We start from the raw sequence: 22,414 nt of genomic DNA, 5'->3' as shown, positions 1-22,414 counted from the left end.
TTTTCTGGAGCACGTGTCTATGTAGTCTGATTCCATAGGTTTGGAGAGCATCTTTTCTCCCAGAAAGCTACTCAAGTGATTTCTGATGCACAATTAAAGTAAGGGGTGATGAATCAGGCCTGGGAAGAAGTCAGGTTGAGTTCAGCCTTTGTGGAGTAGTCCCAGGAAAGGAGAGGAAGTGCTATGGCTGGAGAGGAATCAGACCAGGTGAGGGTTACCTGAGAGATGGACACTTGCGAGGAAGGTTACTAAGATACACAGGGTAGCTCAGGTATGGCCTGCTGGTAGTCTTAAAAACTTAGGGCTTAAAAAGTGAAATATCCAAAGCTGAAATAGAGGAAAGTGTGCTGGGGAGTGGTTCCAAAGGCAAGGGAACCTTCATGCAAGAAATTTATATCCACTTACAATGTTCAAAAGGGAAAAAATTATTTGTGACTAGAAAGTACAGCAGTTTGCAACAAATGTCAAGAACAAAAGACTAGTAGCGTTTTTAGTTATTCATCTGAGAAGCTTTAATTGAACACCTGTGTGCAACTAACGTGCCCATGGGAAAGAGGCTGGGGTAATGTGTCAGACTCAGGTTTCAACAGAAGCCATACAGTTCTCAGTTAAGCCATTTTTAAAAAAATACTGAAGTGAACCCAGGATGCCAAGTTACTGATCTGAAATTTACATATTTGGCGGATGGGTCCCTTGGGATAAAAATTCAGTTCTACAACCAGAGAGCCAGATATTTCCAGTAAGCCTGAGGAAAAGCCAAGGAACATCTCGGAAGAACCAGAGCTGATTCTCAACTTGGAAGTGCTCTTACCTAGAGAATTGGCTTAGTTAAGTTTCTGGTAACAAAGTAAAGAAGATCCACTTAAATTAGCTTAAGCAAAAATGGTGGCTGAGGGAGAGAGCTTCTTAGAAGGAGATTGGGGTACCTCAGAAAATTAGAAGTTAGATAAACAGGCTAGATTTATTCTAGAGACCTCAATGACAGATGTGGAGACTTCACTATGGGGCTCTACAGTTAGATTCCGAGCACTTTCTTCAGCCAGCCTCTCGAGATGAACATTGGCTAATGATGGGTCCTGCTCTCTAGTCAAGTGGGCAGGTGATACAGCACACCACGGCTGTGGGACCCACCCCTATGGTTGGGAAAATAGTTCTCACAGGAAGAGTCCTGCATCCTGGGAAACACCTCAGTTCCAGGCAAACTGGGATGGTTGGTCTAATAAAACAGGCCAGAGATATTGATAAACTGTTTCTTTGGATTTCCTTTTTCCAATATAATTGTTGAATGAATAAATATGCCCTTCACAGCGTAGTTTTGGAGAGGCTCAAAATTTCAGCAAAAATTTACTAAATGCTTGCAAAATAAATACAACTAGTACCATGAAATTAAACAGTCAGACTTAAAAGGTAAAGTTCAGTCGTCTTTAACAAGAGGCCTCCGACCGGAAGGCTTTCTTGTCTAGCCTATGATCTACCTCCAGGTACCAGAAGCCGTCTTTAACCTCTACCACATATAAGTGAGTCAGTGGCTGTGACATCCTTTTCCAAATCCCAGCCAAATTTGGTTGTCCCCCATGCAGTGTGAGGAAAACATTAACACAGCAAGCCTGATTGCTTACTACTTATGTCTTCAAGGGAATCATGAGTGACCATTGGCCAGCTCCTGGGAATGCTGCCCTCAGAATGTTCTTTATGTGAGTGACTGACGATTTTGTTTTATACACTTGAAGCAACGTATCGTCCTCTACTGGCTTTTCAGGTTGCTTTACAAACACCAAGATTGCTGATGTGCACCTGATTTCATCGTTGGGGTTCTGAGTCTTGGTTGCCAAGCCTGGTTGCACATATGCTTATGTGACCAAGAGCACCGCCCCCCTCCGCCTCCTGCCCCTGGCCTATAAAAGCCATGGACCTTGAGGCACACTGGGGCTTCCCTGGGCAAAGACATTCCGCACACGTCCCTGTAGTTCAGTGCTGGAAAAAGAGCATTCTTGTGTGGCCTCAGACAAGGAAGGTCTTGGAAGCCCGTGACAAACCTCTCTGGACCCCCCTGTTACATATCTTTTTCCTGTTGCTTTTGTTCCGTATCCTTTGCTGTAATAAACCTTAGCAGTGACCATTACCTGCTATTGAGCCCTTCTGGTGAATCACCAAATGAAACACTTATGGTGTCTTTTTTCTCTACATCATCAGTTCTCAAACCTCATCAGCATCTCTTGCCTTCTCCAGGAAGAACCTATTCACAATGAAAGCCCCAAAGCAAGTTTTACTAAATATTACCTGGGGTGTGGGGTGTTGGAGGGTTAGATAGTAAAGGGACTTTTTACACTGCACATGCCACTGTGTGCAACTTCAGAAAATCCCATTTGACATATTTTTCCCCCCAAGTCGGCCTGGCTGTGCTGTGAACTAGAGATTTTCTCTGTCTGCCCTTCCTCCCACACCAATACTCAGCCTGTCCTCTGTTCTTATGAGTAGTTCAACTCTGTCCTCAAATCTGCCAGTGCATGTCAGATGAACAAAAGTTTGGAGTCATCAGGACCCACCCTCCTGAGATGGCAGTTTACTGGTCATATCTTTTTATTTCCAGTCTGCTTTTGAAGATCTCACTTCTGCTCCCTCCATTCCTAAATGACTTACCTTAGTATTCTTTCTAACCATGCACAGTATTTTCCCTGAGAGGATTTCTGGTAAGTTTAACTCTCTCATCTGATTATTTTAAAAAATACGTGACGTAGAGCCCAACCTGTAAAGTAGATAAGAGCAAAGCTGTGCTGGTTGAAACAGTCAGAGGTGAGGTCTAGAGCCTAAGTGCTCAGCCTCCCAACCTCTTTGCACCTGCTTCATCCTTCCATAATGATCCACAAGATGCAGCCTTGACCTAGGGCTTTATGCAACGGGGTTCAAAAAACGTGGCTCTAAATTCTTTCAGGAGAATGAGACCCCAAGATAACAAGAATCCTGCCAGCCTGAAGCTCAGCTGCTGAGTCCCCTCTTTCTCTCCTTATTGCCAGGATGGTGGCCTTGGCTTCCTGTCTACAACTCAATCGTCTTTATCTCAGTACAATCCAAGAGCCTCAAGATGGACACGAAGTTCACATAGAGTTCAAGTCTCCTTGACTGTGAATGTGTTGCTGAGGAGATCCTCAAGTCCTTCCAGGTATATCTAAGGTGGAGCAGGTGAAGAAATCAAAGTGGAAAAGAGACACGATGTCAAATAATCCATTTCCTGTCCCCTACTCAAGAATGATGCCATTGCCAAGAATTGCCTTCAGGTTGCCGAAATTGTAGTCTTTCTAAATAGGTAGGGTAAGAAACCTTAAAAAAAAATGTTGACCTTTGGTTACATCTAGTTCTGGAGGTCTTTAATTTTAAAAGGACAAGATATCATAAACCAATCTTCTGAACCATCTGTTACTCAAAGATTTGGGGAATTATTCCCAGGCCCTAAGTGTATAACTTTAAGCTTCCAAAGTTATATACATGCTTACTGAAAATGTGGCAAAATCACACATCGACATAGTTTTTAAGAGTGAGGTATCTGGTCTAAATAAGCAATTAAAAAACCAAATATGGGCTTCCCTGGTGGCGCAGTGGTTGAGAATCTGCCTGCTAATGCAGGGGACACGGGTTCGAGCCCTGGTCTGGGAAGATCCCACATGCCACGGAGCAGCTGGGCCTGTGAGCCACAACTACTGAGCCTGCGCGTCTGGAGCCTGTGCCCCGCAACGGGAGGGGCCGCGATAGTGAAAGGCCCGCGCACCGCGATGAAGAGCGGTCCCCGCACCGCGATGAAGAGTGGCCCCCACTTGCCGCAACTAAAGAAAGCCCTCGCACGAACCGAAGACCCAACACAGCCAAATAAATAAATAAATAAATAAATAAAGTAGCTATAAAAAAACAAACAAACAAACAAAAAAAACAAATATATTGAAGATGCTTACTTTAAGGATACAATTCTAGCAAGCAGCAGTTTATTTTTCTTGAGGGGAAAGGCACACCTTAAGTTTTGGTAAATGATGCATTTTCTTCCAGTGTCTCCAATCTACTGTAACCTATCATGGAATCATGTTGTGTTCCAAGCCAAAACCAAGCTATATTTCTTTTTAATTTCCTTTCATTTTCTTTGTATTTTGCCTTTAAAGTGACTCAAAGTCTCAAGAGATGTGGAACTCATGGTTCACAACACTTCTGCTCCAGATAGAGGGATTGTATTTTTAAACTGATCCCTAAATAGAAAGATCCAAAGAAGGAAATATGTGAAATATGAAAATCTCTTCTCAAAATGCATGAGAGCCTCATAAATTTGAAAATGTTCTTCTCTCATAAACTGTTCCAAAAAGAAATATTTAGTACTTACCACCTGCATTGGAGGCAATGAAGCAAGGAAGAGAACGCTCTTTCTTGCTTGTGGGCGAGAAGCTAGTGAAACAAGACTCTTTCTTCACACACACACACACACACTACACACAAGCAATAATACTTACAAGGCCAGCACAGATTTCACTGCGGTACTTATTGAAGAAGAGTTAATAATCAACGATGCCAGGAATTGCTCCACACTGGTTGTCACTATGTCACAGTTCATGGAAAGCTCTCCTGGTCTAGGTGGAAAAGCATGACCTTGTAGCTATGCAAAGTTGGGTTCAAGATCTGATTTGCCATTACTAGCTGTGTGATCTCCAACAAGTTCCTTAACCTGCCCATGCCTCAGTTGGCTTACCTTGTTATAAAATTTAGCATACCTCCCGTCAGGTAGTGCTTAGCACATGCCAGGTACTGCGCTGAGTGTAATCACTAGAGGCGGTCCTGAGGGAGATGAGCCGAAAGCCTCATCCACAACATCAACCTTCAAGTCCAGGACTTCCGAGCAATGTACAGTGGTCTCTTCATTGGGGCTGATGCCCTGTTATGTCTACATTAGGTCTGGATGTGATTCTTCTTGCTCCAAGTCCTATGAACCAAAAAGATAAGTTATCAGCCCTCAATATACTATGCACTGAGGATCAGAGGCAGGATAAATGCACTAAATACTCCTGGAAGTCCAGGTCTGTAGCAATTCTAAAATACTGCTGGGCCAACCTGAGGAGGGCTTCCTACCCTGGGATAGGATAAGTTTATTTAATTAGGCTCCAATTCTGCCCTGACAAGGGACTCTTCAATCCACTTGTCTTCATAGTCCTTGAATGAACCCTCCTTAAGATTCTTCCTTTTATGATATCCTATTTAGCCTTATCAGAAGTGGGTATTAGTGAATAGCTCTTCCTTAGGTGTGAGGCAGTTTTTCCAGCCCATTTTCTACTCAGAGAAGGTTAAGCCCAAGTGTTGTTTTAAATCCTGAGCAGTCAATTACTCTTTTCTGGGCTAGTGGTCCCTTTAGCAGTTGAACTCTCTCAAAAAATTTAGTCCTATTCTCATCTGATTCCAGTCAATTTCATATGCCAATAGCCATACCCACAGTTCTTTGTGAGATATACTTCCTTTTTAAATTCGAGCTTATTTGGAGATAAAATTAATATATCATACAATTCACCCATTTAAAGTATAAGATTCAATGGTTTTTAGTATCTTCACAGAGTTATTCAATCTTTGCCAGTAATTACAAAACATTTTCATCATCTCAGAAAGAAACTCCACACCCATTAGCAGTCACTCCCGATTTCCCCCACCTTCTCCCACCCCAGCTCACCCTACTCCCAGCAAGAGGCAAAAATATACTTTCTATCTCTATGGATTTGCCTATTCTGGACATTGTGTATAAATTGGATCATATAATATATGGTCCTTTGTGCCTGGCTTCTTTTACTTAGCATAATATTTCCAAGGTTCATCCACATTGTAGCATGTATCTGCACTTAATTTCCTTTTGTTGATGAATAGTATTTCATTGTATGGATATACAGTATTTTATTTATCCATCAAGCAATAGACATTTGAATTGTTTCCACATTCTGGCTATTATGTATAATGCTGCCGTAAACATTTATGTACAAGTTTTTGAAAGGACGTAAGTTTTCATTTCTCTTTACTCATACATCTTGAATTTTCTACATGTCTTTGCTTTATTGTCTCTCTATCTCTCTGTCTCTTTCTCTCTCAATTGCAATTACCTTGGGCCTATCTTTGTTGGGGAAGACACACCTTAATTCATTCACCCTATCTTGTCCAATTGAAAAGATATAGCAGGTGTCACCTTAACCCATACAGATTTTAACAATATACCCTATGGTTGTATCTTGATTTGATCCTTGCTCCAGGCCTATTTTAATCAGACTCTGTTATCAGAGCATTGCTCAGTGCTACTTTTTACTGTTTGTGGATCAGAAATGGTTGCGTTTTGCAACCCTATAAATTCCCAAATTTGTAGACACTCTCTATTCCCTTTCCTGCTTGCAAACTGGCCAATTGTTTTCTGAGCTCATTTATTTCTTATAATACCTTGCCAAACATAGTCATTAACAACCAACACAGGCTATAAGCATTCTATTTTCCAACCTCTTCTTCTAAGGCTACAAATTATTAGGGACTTGATGTGCCTTCCAAATCACCTCAGATGACAATTTTATCAAATGTTTTGCCAGTGCATAATGTGGATATACATCCATTCATCCTCCAATAATAGTTTTCTGCCACCTGCTACCAGCCCCTAAGCCAGTACCTCATTTTATGGGAATTTAATTAAAACAGAACTCTCTATGACATCCAGGCTAGACTAGGTGACGCTCTGGTAAAAAAAAACCAAACCAAACCCCCAGAATCTCAGCAGCTTAATCTTACAAAAATTTAGTTCTTGCTTATGCTACATGCTCGGTGCAATTCACCAAGGCAATGAGAAAGTAAAAATAGCTTGGACAGTAAAAATCTGTCCTACCATTCATCAGATTGGAATAAAAGACACAGATAAAGCCAGCTGCAAAGTTAACAGGAAACAATATTTCCCCCAAGGACACACAGCAGCTGTAAAGTGTCATAACAACCCCCTTCTTTAAGTGACTACCACTTTCTTCCTGAGAAACTGTTCTCTAAAATCAGACACTATCAGAAATGTAAGTAATTTGATTTAAATTGTTGTTTGAAAAGATATCAGTAAGAGAGGAACAACCTACTCTTGCCTGGGGGGGTCTAAGTTACTCTGATGCAGAGAAGACATCTGGATTTACAGCCCAGATGCAGAGTCTCAGATAAGGGGTTTCTGCACACGGTGTCCCACATCTATCTTAGTTTCCTTTTTCCCAAGGAAACAAGACCCTGGCTCTACTTTGCAGTCTGAGTGTGATGTTGGCCACTTTACACTGCCTTACCTTGCTTGGAGCCTATCAAAACACTGATTTATTTAAATTTAACTCAGACTCTACCCTGGCCCAGAATTCTCTGTATCCTAGTTCCATCGTTCACTTTGGTTGGTGAGATGCACCACAGTTTCTCTGATTTGTGATCTCCTTCATAGCAGTGGGCCGATAAATTTGATTTTGCCTAACAAAGGGTTTGTTTTTAGTGGTTTGGGGTTGATTGGGCTAAGACAAGGGATTCAACTCATTGTAAACTTTTGACAATGGAAGATCTGTATTTTGTATAATGAAATAAATATAGGTTCTCGTCAGGCTCTGCCTTGACCCTAAACTATCTTAGTTTTCTGAAGATGAGTTACTCCTTTCCTGGAAAAATGAAGCCAGTTGGTCTATATAACACAAGCCCTCACTCACAAAAGCAGTTAGGTTTAGAAATAACAATAGCTAAAGTCCTAAAACTTCAGGGCAATTTGAGTACCCGGTCATCTCTTAAAATTCCGCTGGAGCATAGCCAGGCTGCCACTGAGCCCATTTCTATCTCTGTCCCTCTAAGACACTAATTCCCTAGATAGAGGGAAGCCCTGCACTGTGTCCTGGGTAGTTGACATCTCTCAGTAATATGTGTAGAATAAAAGAGAAGGGGAGAGTTGTAAATATGCAATCTTTTCTCCACTCCCAATCCATCAATGTGGTTATCCCTAAAGAATAAGGAAGTGGGTATTGGGAATTGCACCAAGAAGCCTCAGAGTTAGAAATCAGGGACGTACACAGAGAAAGGAGTAGGACACTAGCCATTGTCCCAACAAGAAACAGATGTGGACAGGATTAAAAGAATTAATAAGGGAAGATGAGGAATCTGGGACAAGCAATAGCAGGGAACCTTTATCACCACTTGTCTGAAAAGGCAACAGGAGGGAAATGTAGAGCCTATTAAGAGCCAACAAACTGCAAGTCCATCATCAGTCACTTCTCATTCCTTCCTGCCCTACAGCCCCAGCCCTGGGCAACTACTAACATAGCTTCTGTCTCTACGAATTTGCCTATTCTAGACATTTTATATAAATGGAATCCTACAATACATGGTCTTTTGTGACTGGTTTCTTTCACTTGGCATAATGTTTTCAAAGTCCATCCATCTTGTAGTTTACCTTGGTGCTTCATTCCTTTTGATGACTGAATAGTATTCCATTGTATGGATTATACTACATTTTGTTTATCCATTCACCAGCTGATGGACATTTGGGTTGTTCCCACTTTTTGGCTATTGTGAATAATGCTGCTGTAAACATTTGTATACAAGTTTTTCTGTGGCCCTATGTTTTCAGTCCTTTGTAGTATATACCTAGGAGTGAAATTGTCAGGTTTTATATAATTCTATTTTTTACCTTTTGAGGAACTGCTAAACTGTTTTCCAAAGTGGCTATACCATTTTTCATTTCCACTAGCACAGTTCTAATTTCTCCATGGCCTCAAAAATGCTTTTTTTGTCCGTGTTTTTGATTATTGCCATTCTTCTAATATCCCTTTGATAATGTACTTGGGTATTTTTACCAGATTATTGAGTCAGACTCTGGGATATGATAGGAATAGAGGTCTTGGTGGGGTAAATGCATCAGAGAGGGGTTAGAGTCAGGGTCTTTACACAGAGAATTGTGTAGTTGGCTTAGGAAGGTGATGAAGTTGATGACTTCTATACTTTGGTCTTCCAATTTGGGATATATGCAGGGGATATATGTGTTGGGAGCAGAGCCTAATGGTGTCTCCCATTTTGATAGTCTCAGTCAGTTGTTTTTCTGCTTTGTGTTCTTTGGATTACTGGAAGTTCTTCTTCCAGACACTACCCAGGTGCTGGAGAAATTGTGATGCTGAGAAGTTCAGAGAAATCATGGCGGACAAACAGATAATTAATGTGGAAGTGGAGGTATTGTGGGAGAAGTGGTATCCTGTTTGCAAACACCAGGTTATCAGGCTTGGTTCTTAGGCTAGCCCAGCTGTCTGTAGAATGTCTGGCAACAGATTGATCTACTCTGCTAGGCCCAGGTTAATATGCTCCCTCAGTCTGTGGGTGGCAGGGGGTTACTGGAGAGATTTGAAATTTTTTTCCCCAAAATTGGCATGCAAAAAGAATAATGGAGAGATTGAGTCTATGGAGAGAAAAAGTATGCCTTGACAAGCAAAGTAGAACGAGTGAGAATAAAAGTAAATAGGGTTGCTATGTAGAAGAGTAGTGCCTCACTTTGGTGAACCACAGATGTTAGAATGGTTTGGGACAGGCACTGGTGAAAAATGAGGTCTAATGTAGTGAGTCCCAAGGTGTCTGAAGTGGGTGCAATAGTCCCTACAGGGTCTACAATGACCAGATATCGTGGGTACCTAGTCATTGGGTCATATCAAGAGCAGGGCCATCAGAAGTGGCTTCCGAAGTTTCCAAATACGTCAGAAAGGCTTGTTGGGGGGCAGTTCTAGGTTCAGATGTCTCTAATCAGGAAAGACAGGTAGCTGTCCCTGGAAATGAGGATCTTCTTATCCTTCACTTCCACCATAGCCCTAAGGCTGTTTGGACCCAGGAAGGAATCATTTCATTTGACTTTAAAGAGATTGCAAAGGACTGACTCTGTCTCTATCTCTCTTTTAATTTATTTTTGTTTTATTCTGGAGCCTATGTTCTTAGAAGAGCTAGCAGTGAATTAGCTCACTGAATATTACAGGTAATTTCTGATAATAACTGATGTTATAACTTAATAATCAGTTATTAAGCCTGGTTGGCAGGCTAAGGAGATTTGTGCTGTTATTTCTAATCTGTTTTATGGATTAGAATTTGTTTTTCTCAATAAGTATAATTAAATGTATGATCCAAATAAGCTCTGAATCTAATCCCATGATTTTTTCTGTGTAGAAATTTTTCTATAATTAAGAATGATCCTTAGCCCCATATATTAGTTGCCACACTTATAAGATTAAAAACATTGCATAACTTAAAGCCTGTAATATTATTTCAATCTAACTTCTTCCTGTAGCATACTGATGGCACTGTTCATTTTAATCCTTAGAGAGGATCAAATGGAAATACAATCAAAAACTCAAATTTGTTTTCAGAGTGGACTTTGTCATTGCTTGCTAGTTTCTCAATTTCTGGAAGAATTCATTGCTTAAATGAATTGGGCATGGAAAATAAGACTCATATACACTGGTAGAGAACAGAGGTAGAATTTGGAAGGAGCTTTGCTAGAACTTCATTAGTCATTCTCTTTAATCCTTCATGTCAAATGCATAATGCTGTTTTGGCATTACTCTTAAGAATTATTCAATCTCTCCAGGAAGCTTTAAATGTTCTGAAAACAAACATTGCCTCAGAATTTTCAACTAGTGAGTGTGAATAGAGAATGCAAACATTTCCATAATCCTCCAAGAGGGTCTGAGCCAATTTGCTGTTAATGTTCCCTGCTTCTCCCGGAAAACTGCTATTTCTAAGGTGAAGATGTTTTCAGAAAAAGTTGGCTTTATGTAAATAACCTTCAGGTTCTTTATGAAAATGCTATAACACTTCTATGGTGAAATTATTTATAGACGTGATAACAAAGAAAATTACAACAGTTCCATTAGAACCTAGTCGGCTCTTCTTTTCCTTTTTTAAAAACAGCTTTATTGAAATATAATTCACATACTATTAAATTCACACGATAATATTTGCCCTCTTAAAGGGTACAACTCTGAGTTTTAAGTATATTCACAGAGTTAAATATACTAACTACAAATTTGCATATTTTTATATAAAAATATAAATACATTCTACTGTATGGATATAACACATTTTGTTTATCTTTTCATCAGGGGATGGACATTTAGGCTGGGGTCAATACGGGGCTATTATGAATAATGCTGCTGTCAATGTTCACGTACAAGTCTTTGGACATATGTTTTCAATCCCAATCATGTTTTAAATACTCATTTGTATTGGTTATTGACGTGCTTTTTTCTACTGTGTGCTTTCTTCTGAGACAAAGATACTATATACTCATTTACACTGTCTCTTTCTTTAAGCCTAAGTGAGGAAGAGAGAAGCTGAGGGAGGTAAAAGGGAGGGTCACCCAGGGCCCCAAAACACTCTTTTCGTGATACAAAATGAAGGGGTAAATTCACCACGGCTATCTTCCAATTGCATGTTTCTTTTTTTTATGTGAAAAAAATGTAAGTAGGCAAACTAAGAATACACACACACACATATGCATAAACCTACGAATGTGTGTTTGTGTGTGTGTGTGTAAAGGCTTCATCCAAAAGATAAATAAAAAGTAATTAAGAAAGATTAGTTTCAAATGTAAATATCAATGTTGTTGTGGTTTTTTTATAAATTTATTTATTTATTTTTATTTGTTTATTTTTGGCTGCACTGGGTCTCCGTTGCTGTGCGCGGGCTTCCTCTAGTTGCGGCGAGCAGGGGCTGCTCTTCGTTGCAGTGCGCGGGCTTCTCATTGTGGTGTCTTCTCTTATTGCAGAGCACGGACTCTAGGCATGCGGGCTTCAGTAGTTGGGGCACACAGGCTCAGTAGTTGTGGCTCACGGGCTCTAGAGCGCAGGCTCAGTAGTTGTGGCGCACAGGCTTAGTTGCTCCGCGGCATGTGGGATCTTCCCAGACCAGGGCTTGAACCTGTGTCCCCTGAATTGGCAGGCGGATTCTTAACCACTGCGCCACCAGGGAAGCCCCTCAATGTTGTTTTTAAGAGTATCTCTTTTGAATATCTGATCTCCAGTTCTTTTTGGGGAAATCCAATTTTGCACAACTAGGTCTTGAATGACTTTATTTACCTTTGTTCTAAGAAGCCATATGCTCACTCAGGCCCAGTTTGTGATTATAAGGTAAACTCAAGGGAAATAAGTTTTTTTCCCCTGCTTGACTATTTTCTAAATTTAATTGAAAAATCATTCTTTCTTTTATAAAATCCATTACAAATCCTCATTTTGTTGATATCATCTGATAGTCAGTTAAGCAATGGTCTGTGTGTAATTCCAATTGCAAAGTGAACTGGCTGTGTTATGCTGACATGGCCATCTCAACACCAAGCAGAATGAGAGAGAGTGAAAGCTCTCACCTCCGTCTGGGACTTCTCAGTGTAATGATAACAAGCATCGGCTCTTATTGGTGCCGGGCACCATCATCATATCATTTCATATGCACTTTGTTTAGTTTTCACAAAATACTCCAATGGTACCTTATTATCTCCATTTCACAGGTGAGTAAACTGAGAGGTTGCAAAAGTCCCCAGTGTCACATAGGTAGTTACTTCTGGAGCTCAAATTCAAACCCAGGTCTTTCTGACTCCAGAGTCTACTTTTTTATCTACTCCTTTATAGTGCCTTTATATGTTATGAACCTGGATGAGGGCAAATAAACCTATAAAAACATTTACCAAATGACCTCACCTGTTTAGAACTCAGCTATTAGACAAACTCCTTTGAATAGAACAGAACTAAGTGTTGGGAAAGAAACTAAAAGGACCAATATGTGGTCAAAATAGAGTTTATAAACCCCATACACTAAAATATATACACATTGCTTATAGGATAATCCCTCAGGTTCTCTCTCAGAGCCTTTTTTTATTGTTCTAAAATATACATAATGAAATACATGAAATTTACCATCTTAACCATTTAAGTGTACAGTTTACTGTCATTAAGTACCTTCGTATTTTTGTGCAACCATTACCACCATCCATCTCCAGAACTATTTTCATCTTAAAGACTGAAACTCTATACCTGTTAAACAATAACTCCCCACTCCCTCCACCCCCCAGCCTCTGGCAACCACCACTCTACTTTCTGTTTCTATGATTTGACAACTCTATGTGCCTCATGTAAGTGGAGTCATACAGTATTTGTCTTTTTGTGACTGGCTTAAACTTAGCATAATGTCTTTAATGTTTATCAATGTTGTGACATATTGGAGAATTTCCTTCCTTTTTAAGACTGAATAATATTCCATTGTATGTATTATCACATTCTGTTTTTCCATTCATCTGTCAATGGACAGACACCTGTCTTGCTTCCATGTTGTAGCTATTGTGAATAATGCTGTTATGAACATGGGTGTAGAAATATCTCTCCAAGATCTTGCTTTCAATTTTGTGTATATACTCAGAAATGGGGTTTGCTGGATCATACTGAAATCCTATTTTTAATTTTTTGAGGAGTTGCCACACTATTTTCCACAGCAGCTGTACCATTTTGCGTTCTCACCAACAGTGCACAAAATTTCCAATTTTTCATGTCCTTGCCAACACTTGTTATTTTCTGTTTTTTTTAATAGTAGCCATCCTAATGAGTGTGAGGTCTTATCTCATTGTGATTTTGATTTGCAGTTCCCTAGTGATTAGTGATGTTGAGCATCTTTTCATATGCTTGTTAGCCATTTATGTATCTTCTCTGGAGAAATGTCTATTCAAGTCCTTTGACCATTTTTGAATTGGGTTGTTCTTTCTTTTGTGGTTACCATGGGGATTACTTTTAACATCTTAAAGTTATAACAATCTAATTTGGATATATACCAGTTTAATAACATACAAATACTCTGCCCCTCTTTTTCAGTTGTTATCATAAAATTACATCCTAATATATTGTATGTTCAAAAACATAAACTAGTCTCTTAAATTATATAGAAAACAAAATGTAGAGTTATAAACCAAAGCTGCAAATAATATCAAGACTAGCTTTTAGAAAAATAATTCTTTAAAAAAATTTATGTCTCTTAAATCACGTAGAAATCAAAAAGTGGAGTTACAAACCACTTTTACAGTAATACTAGATTTTATAATTGCCCATGTATTTATCTTTATTGAGCTCTTTATTTATTCATATGGCTTTCAGTTACTGTTTATTGTCCTTTCATTTCAACTTGCAAACTAACTTTTTCATTTCTTGCAGGACAGGTCTAATAATAACAAACTCCCTCTGATTTTGCTTATCTGGGAATGATTTAATTTCCCCTTCACTTTTGACAAAGTTTTGCTGGATATAAGATTCTTGGTTAACAGTTTTTTTTTCTTTTTTCTTTTAGCACTTTGAATACATCAGCCCACTGCCTTCTGGCTTCCAAAGTTTCTGATGAGAAACTTGGTGATTATTTTATTGAATCCCTTGTATGTGACAAATCACTTCTCTCTAGCTGCTTTCTAGATTCCCTTTGTCTTTTGATAGTTTGATTATAATGTGTCTTGGTGTGAGTCTCTTTGAGCTTATTCTACTTGGAGCCATTGAGCTTCTTCTATGTTTATACTCATGTCTTCATTAAATATGGGAAGTTTTTGGCTATTATTTCTTCACATATTCTCTCTGCCTCTCTCCTCCTCCTCCTCCTCCTCCTCCTCCTTCTGGGACTCCCACAATATGTATGTTGGTCTGCTTGGCAGTGTCTTACAAGTTCTTTAGGCTCTCTCTGTTGACTTTTCTTCAATCTTTTTTCTTTCTATTCCTCAGACTTGAAAATTTCCATTTTCCTATCTTCAAGTTCAGTGATTCTTTCTTCTGTCTGCTCAAATCTACCTTTGAATCCTTCTGGTGAATTTTAAATTTCTGTTATTGTACTTTCCAGCTTCAGATTGTTTTTTAGGATTTCTATCCCTTTATTAATATTTTCATTTTTTCATACCTGTTTTCTTGACTTTCTCCACATTTCTGGACTTTAGTTCTTTGAGCATCTTGAAAACAGTTGTTTTTTCTTTTTTTTGAATTTTATTTTATTTATTTTTTTATACAGCAGGTTCTTATTAGTTATCCATTTTATACATATTAGTGTATATATGTCAGTCCCAATCTCCCAATTCATCACAGCACCACCCCCCACCCCTCACCATTTTCCCCCCTTGGTGTCCATACGTTTGTTCTCTACATCTGTATCTCAATTTCTGCCCTGCAAACCGGTTCATCTGTACCACTTTTTTTGGTTCCACATATATGTGTTAATATATGACATTTGTTTTTCTCTTTCTGACTTACTTTACTCTGTATGACAGTCTCTAGATTCATCTACATCTCTACAAATGACCCAGTTTCGTTCCTTTTTATGGCTGAGTAATATTCCATTGTATATATGTACCACACCTTCTTTATCCATTCGTCTGTCAATGGGCATTTAGGTGGCTTCCATGACCTGGTTATTGTAAATAGTGCTGCAATGAACATTGGGGTGCATGTGTCTTTTTGAATTACGGTTTTCTCTGGGTATATGCCCAGTAGTGGGATTGCTGGGTCATATGGTAATTCTATTTTTAGTTTTTAAGGAACCTCCTAACTGTTCTTCATAGGGGCTGTATCAATTTACGTTCCCACCAACAGTACAAGAGGGTTCCCTTTTCTCCACACCCTCTCCAGCATTTGTTGTTCGTAGATTTTCTGATGATGCCCATTCTAACTGGTGTGAAGTGATACCTCATTGTAGTTTTGATTTGCATTTCTCTAATAATTAGTGATGCTGAGCAGTTTTTCATGTGCTTCTTGGCCATCTGTATGTCTTCTTTGGAGAAATGTCTCTTTAGGTCTTCTGCTTATTTTTGGATTGGGTTGTTTGTTTTTTTAATATTGAGCTGCATGAGCTGTTTATATATTTTGGAGATTAATCCTTTGTCCATTGCTTCATTTGCAAATATTTTCTCCCATTCTGGGGGTTGTCTTTTCATCTTGTTTGTAGTTTCCTTTGCTTTGCAAAAGCTTTTAAGTTTCAGTAGGTCCCATTTGTTTATTTTTGTTCTTATTGCCATTACTCTAGGAGGTGGATCAAAAAAGATCTTGCCGTGATTTATATCAAAGAGTGTTCTTCCTATATTTTCCTCTAAGAGTTTTATAGGGTCTGGTCTTACATTTAGGTCTCTAATCCATTTTGAGTTTATTTTTGTGTTTGGTGTTAGGGAGTGTTCTAATTTCATTCTTTTACATGTAGCTGTCCAGTGTTCCCAACACCACTTATTGAAGAGACTGTCTTTTCTCCATTGTATATCCTTGCTTCCTTTGTCATAGATTAGTTGACCATAGGTGCGTGGGTTTATTTCTGGACTTTCTATCTTGTTGCATTGATCTATATCTCTGTTTTTGTGCCAGTACCATATTGTCTTAATTACTATAGCTTTGTAGTATAGTCTGAAGTCAGGGAGTCTGATTCCTCCAGCTCTGTTTTATTCCCTCAAGACTGCTTTGGCTATTCAGGGTCTTTTATGTCTCCATAAAAAATTTTAAGATTTTTTTGTTCTAGTTCCGTGAAAAATGTCATTGGTAATTTGATAGGGATTGCATTGAATCTGTAGATTGCTTTGGGTAGTATAGTCATTTTCACAATATTGATTCTTCCAATCCAAGAACATGTTGTATCTCTCCATCTGTTTGTATCATCTGTAATTTCTTTCATCAGTGTCTTATAGTTTTCTGCATACAGGTCTTTTGTCTCCCTAGGTAGGTTTATTCCTAGGTATTTTATTCTTTTTGTTGCAGTGGTAAATGGGAGTGTTTCCTTAATTTGCCTTTCAGATTTTTCGTCATTAGTGTATAAGAATGCAAGAGATTTCTGTGCATTAATTATTTTGTATCCTGCTACTTTACCAAATTCATTGATTAGCTCTAGTAGATTTCTGGTAGCATATCTAGGATTCTCTATGTATAGTATCATGTCATCTGCAAACAGTGACAGTTTTACTTCTTCTTTTCCAATTTGTATTCCTTTTATTTCTTTTTCTTCTCTGATTGCTGTGGCTAGGACTTCCATAACTATGTTGAATAATAATAGTGGTGAGAGTGGACATCCTTGTCTTGTTCCTGATCTTAGAGGAAACGCTTTCAGTTTTTCACCATTGAGAATGATGCTTGCTGTGGATTTGTCGTATATGGCCTTTATTATGTTGAGGTAGGTTCCCTCTATGCCCACTTTCTGGAGAGTTTTTTTATTATAAATGGGTGTTGCATTTTGTCAAAAGCTTTTTCTGCATCTATTGAGATGATCATATGGTTTTTCTTCTTCAATTTGTTAATATGGTGTATCACATTGATTGATTTGCGTATATCGAAGAATCCTTGCATCCCTGGGATAAATCCCACTTGATCATGGTGTATGATCCTTTAAATGTGTTGCTGGATTCTGTTTGCTAGTATTTTGTTGAGGATTATTGCATCTATATTCATCAGTGATATTGGTCTGTAATTTTCTTTTTTTGTAGTATCTTTGTCTGGTTTTGGTATCAGGGTGATGGTGGCCTCATAGAATGAGTTTGGGAGTGTTCCTTCCTCTGCAATATTTTGGAAGAGTTTCAGAAGGATGGGTTTTAGCTCTTCTCCAAATGTTTGACAGAATTCACCTGTGAAGCCATCTGGTCCTGGACTTTTGTTTGTTGGAAGATTTTTAATCACAGGTTCAATTTAATTCAATGTGATTGGTCTGTTCATATTTTCTATTTCTTCCTGGTTCAGTCATGGAAGTTTATACCTTTCTAAGATTTGTCCATTTCTTCCTGGTTGTCCATTTTGTTGGCATAGAGTTGCTTGTAGTAGTCTCTTAGGGTGCTTTGTATTTCTGCGGTGTCTGTTGTAACTTCACCTTTTTCATTTCTAATTCTATTGATTTGAGTCCTCTCCCTCTTTTTCTTGATGTGTCTGGCTAATGGTTTATCAATTTTGTTTATCTTCTCAAAGAACCAGCTTTTAGTTTTATTGATCTTTGCTATTGTTTTCTTTGTTTCTATTTCATTTATTTCTGCTCTGATCTTTATGATTTCTTTCCTTCTAATAACTTTGGGTTTTGTTTGTTCTTCTTTCTCTAGTTCCTTTAGGTGTAAGGTTAGATTGTTTATTTGAGATGTTTCTTGTTTCTTGAGGTAGGCTTGTACTGCTATAAACTTCCCTCTTAGAACCGCTTTTGCTGCATCCCATAGCTTTTGGATCGTCATGTTTTCATTGTCATTTGTCTTTAGGTATTTTTTGATTTCCTATTTGATTTCTTCAGTGATCTCTTGGTTTTTTAGTAACATACTGTTTTGCCTCCATGTGCTTGTGTTTTTTACGGTTTTTTCCCTGTAATTCATTTCTAATCTCATAGTGTTGTGGTCAGAAAAGATGCTTGATATGATTTCAATTTTCTTATATTTACTGAGGCTTGGTTTGTGACCCAAGATGTGATCTATCCTGGAGAATGTTCCGTGTGCACTTGAGAAGAAAATGTTAACCTGCTGTTCTTGGATGGAATGTCCTATAAATATCCATTAAATCTATCTGGTCTATTGTGCCATTGAAAGCTTGTGTTTCATTACTAATTTTCTGTTTGGATGATCTGTCCATTGGTGTAAGTGAGGTGTTAAAGTCCCCCACTATTATTGCATTACTGTCAATTTCCTCTTTTATAGCTGTTAGCAGTTGCCTTATGTATTGAGGTGCTCCTATGTTGGGTACATATATATTTATAATTGTTATATCTTCTTCTTGGATTGATCCCTTGATCATTATGTAGTGTCCTTCTTTGTCTCCTGTAACATTCTTTATGTTAAAGTTTATTTTATCTGATATGAGTATTGCTACTTCAGCTTTCTTTTGATTTCCATTTGCATGGAATATCTTTTTCCATCCCCTCACTTTCAGTCTGTATGTGTCCCTAGGTCTAAAGTGGGTCTCTTGTAGACAGCATATAGACGGGTCTTGTTTTTGTACCCATTCAGCAAGCCTGTGTCTTTTGGTTGGAGCATTTAATCCATTCACGTTTAAGGTAATTATCGATATGTATGTTCCTATGACCATTTTCTTAACTGTTATGGGTTTGTGTTTGTAGGTCCTTTTCTTCTCTTGTGTTTCCCACTTAGAGAAGTTCCTTTAGCATTTGTTGTAGAGCTGGTTTGGTGATGCTGAATTCTCTTAGCTTTTGCTTGTCTGTAAAGCTTTTGATTTCTCCATCGAATCTGAATGAGATCCTTGCTGGGTAGAGTAATCTTGGTTGTAGGTTCTTCTCTTTCATCACTTTAAATATGTCATGCCACTCCCTTCTGGCTTTTAGAGTTTCTGCTGAGAAATCAGCTGTTAACCTTATGGGAGTTCCCTTGTATGTTATTTGTCATTTTTCCCTTGCTGCTTTCAATAATTTTTCTTTGTCTTTAATTTTTGTCAGTTTGATTTCCATGTGTCTCGGCATGTTTCTCTTTGGGTTTATCCTGCCTGAGACTCTCTGCACTTCCTGGACTTGAGTCACTATTTCCTTTCCCATGTTAGAGAATTTTTCAACTATAATCTCTTCAAATATTTTCTCGGGTCCTTTCTCTCTCTCTTCTTCTTCTGGGAGCCCTATAATGCGAATGTTGTTGCGTTTAATGTTGTCCCAGAGGTCTCTTAGGCTGTCTTCATTTCTTTTTATTCTTTTTTCTTTATTCTGTTCCACAGCTATGAATTCCACCATTCTGTCTTACAGGTCACTTATCCATTCTGCCTCACTTATTCTGCTATTGATTCCTTCTAGTGTATTTTTCATTTCAGTTATTATATTGTTCATCTCTGTTTCTTTGTTCTTTAATTCTTCTAGGTGTTTGTTCTTTAATTCTTCTAGGTCCTTGTTAAACATTTCTTGCATCTGGTCGATCTTTGCCTCCATTCTTTTTCCGAGGTCCTGGATCATCTTCACTATCATTAGTCTGAATTCTTTTCTGGAAGGTTGCCTATCTCCACTTCATTTAGTTGTTTTTCTGGGGTTTTATCTTGTTCCTTCATCTGGTACATAGCCCTCTGCCTTTTCATCTTGTCTATCTTTCTGTGAATGTGGTTTTTGTTCCACAGGCTGCAGGATTGTACTTCTTCTTGCTTCTGCTGTCTGCCCTCTGGTGGATGAAGCTATCTCAAAGACAGTTGTTTTAAAGACTTTGTCTAATAGGTCTGCCATAAGGCCTTTCTCCGGGACAGTTTCTCTTTGATTATTTTTTTCTTTTGAATGGGCCTTACTTTCCTGTTTCTTTGTATGCTTTGTGATTTTTTGTTGTTGTTGTTGAAAACTGTACATTTGAATCTAATAATATAGTAACTCTGGAAATCAGATTCTTCCCCTTCCTTAAGGTTTGATGGATTTTGGTTTTGTTCTTCTTTATTGGTTGATTGTTGTGGGATGTCTCTGTGCCAAGGATTGGCTTGAGGAGTAAACTTAAGATCTTCTCAGGTCTCTTCTGAGTCTATGCCTTTCCCTGGGCATGTGCAATAACTTTCCAATGTCCCCCACTTTTGCAGTTACTTTTGAATATCTTAGTCTTTAATGTCTGGCTACCAGAAGGGAAGAAAAAAGAAAAAATGATTGGAAAAAAAGACACTGGCGCTTAAATCCCTTGGAAGTAACTTCAGCAATAGGGGGAGGAACTTACAACAATAGGGAGAGATGCAACAACAATGGCCACCCACCTCTTTGTACCTCTGTGCTCAGAAGCAGTAATCAGTAATCATAGTACAGATGTCCAGTATTTGTAAGACAGGATCCGTACTGCTCACTCTGGCTTCTACAAGCTGCATACAACCTTCTCCTGGAATGTGTGCATGGCTGCCTGCCAAGGGTCTTGGGGGGTGGGTACTGGGTAGCTGCTACTGTGCTGTGAGGTGAATTAACCAAAATTAACTGCAATTTAACATCCACACCTTCCTCTGGAAGTTTCAAGCCTTCAACAAATTCCAAAGTTCCAAAATGGTTACATCAGACAGATTCTGCCAGTCCAATTTTTTCTAGGTGGGAAGACATTTCTGGTGCTTCCTACTCCACTACTTTCCCAGGATCCTCCTCCTAGAGACTTTTTATTGTTATTTTACCAATAAGTCTGACAAGATTGGGTATCTAGTTTCCAAGACCTTAGTAGATTGGAAGCAGAAATTCAGAAAGAGGACAGCAAGCAGCTATAGGCAGGCCCACTGCCTCAAGCGTCATCAAAGTGGTGCCCAGAGCATTGTTGTTCCTGTCTCAGCCACCCCTGTGCCCCCAATGGCTAATGTTCTGCTGCCCACAGACTACTGCCTGGCCCACCCACTGTAGGGCTTTTTTCACTCTCCAGCTGGTTGGAAATACCCACTTTTCCTGACCAGTTGTTTCAGAGAAAGATTGCTACAGCAGACATGTGATATGTTTTTCCTTTTTTTTATTATCATCTTCTCTTTCTAAGTGCTCAGAAAGCACCAACTCTTTTCAGCAGTGAGACCTTGCTGTTGAGCTACTCTGTCAGAATATATCTTTATTCAAAGAGAATTTTTTCCTCAAAGGCTCAATTGCCTCTTCCTGAAGTTTAGTTTTTCTTCCTTCTTTTCTTCCTTCTTTTCTTCCTCCCTCCCTCCCTCCCTTCCTTCCTTCCTTTCTTTTTTGGAGGTTCTCTCTTTTACCATTAAAACTTTTTACACCTGCTGACCCCCATTCATGAGCTGAACACTAATTCGTTCCCACTGAGTTCTTGGACCAATGCAAGTCAGGAGATACAGTTGGGCAGCTGTTCTGCATATCCCATGGGAGTTAAATTTCTGGAACTTTCTACCATTGTTAGAAACTTAGTCAGCCCAGATCATGAAGAGTACCTCTAGGGAGCATTGCTTTCTAATTCCACATGCCAGCTTATCAGAGGTTTTGCCCTGGCTTAGCAAAAATCCTCATACATCATCATTAGCTTCTTACCAAATTAGTGAGCATACACAAACACATGTATGTGTGCACATGCATACACACTCAAATTAACTTTAATATTTAATCCTGGCAATGGTGCAGTAAAACTATTCCTTTCAAATATTGATAATGACATTATAAGTTGGAACACGTTTGGAAATCAATATAGCAAAATGTATCAAGAACCAAGAAAATGTTCATTGACATAGTAATTCCATTAAATTGTGTATGGTCTCAAGAGATCATCTAAAACGTAAGAAAAGCCATGTCCTGCATTATTTATAATACTGAAAATTAAAAGAAAATTAATGGTCAATAATAGAGATATTATAGTACATTTATCTATGGAATCTTATATTGGTATTAAAATAATTAGCATAAAGTCTATGTAACAACATATGTATGATACAATAACTACCATATACTGAATGCTTTCTATGTCCCAGGCCATAAATTAGCAATGTTGAGGATATTACTTCATATCTGTCTCACAATAATT

The sequence above is a fragment of the Balaenoptera ricei genome, chromosome 10 (genome assembly GCF_028023285.1).
Source record: "Balaenoptera ricei isolate mBalRic1 chromosome 10, mBalRic1.hap2, whole genome shotgun sequence".
NCBI classification, from domain to species: Eukaryota; Metazoa; Chordata; class Mammalia; order Artiodactyla; family Balaenopteridae; genus Balaenoptera; species Balaenoptera ricei.
This window is presented reverse-complemented; position numbering follows the sequence as displayed.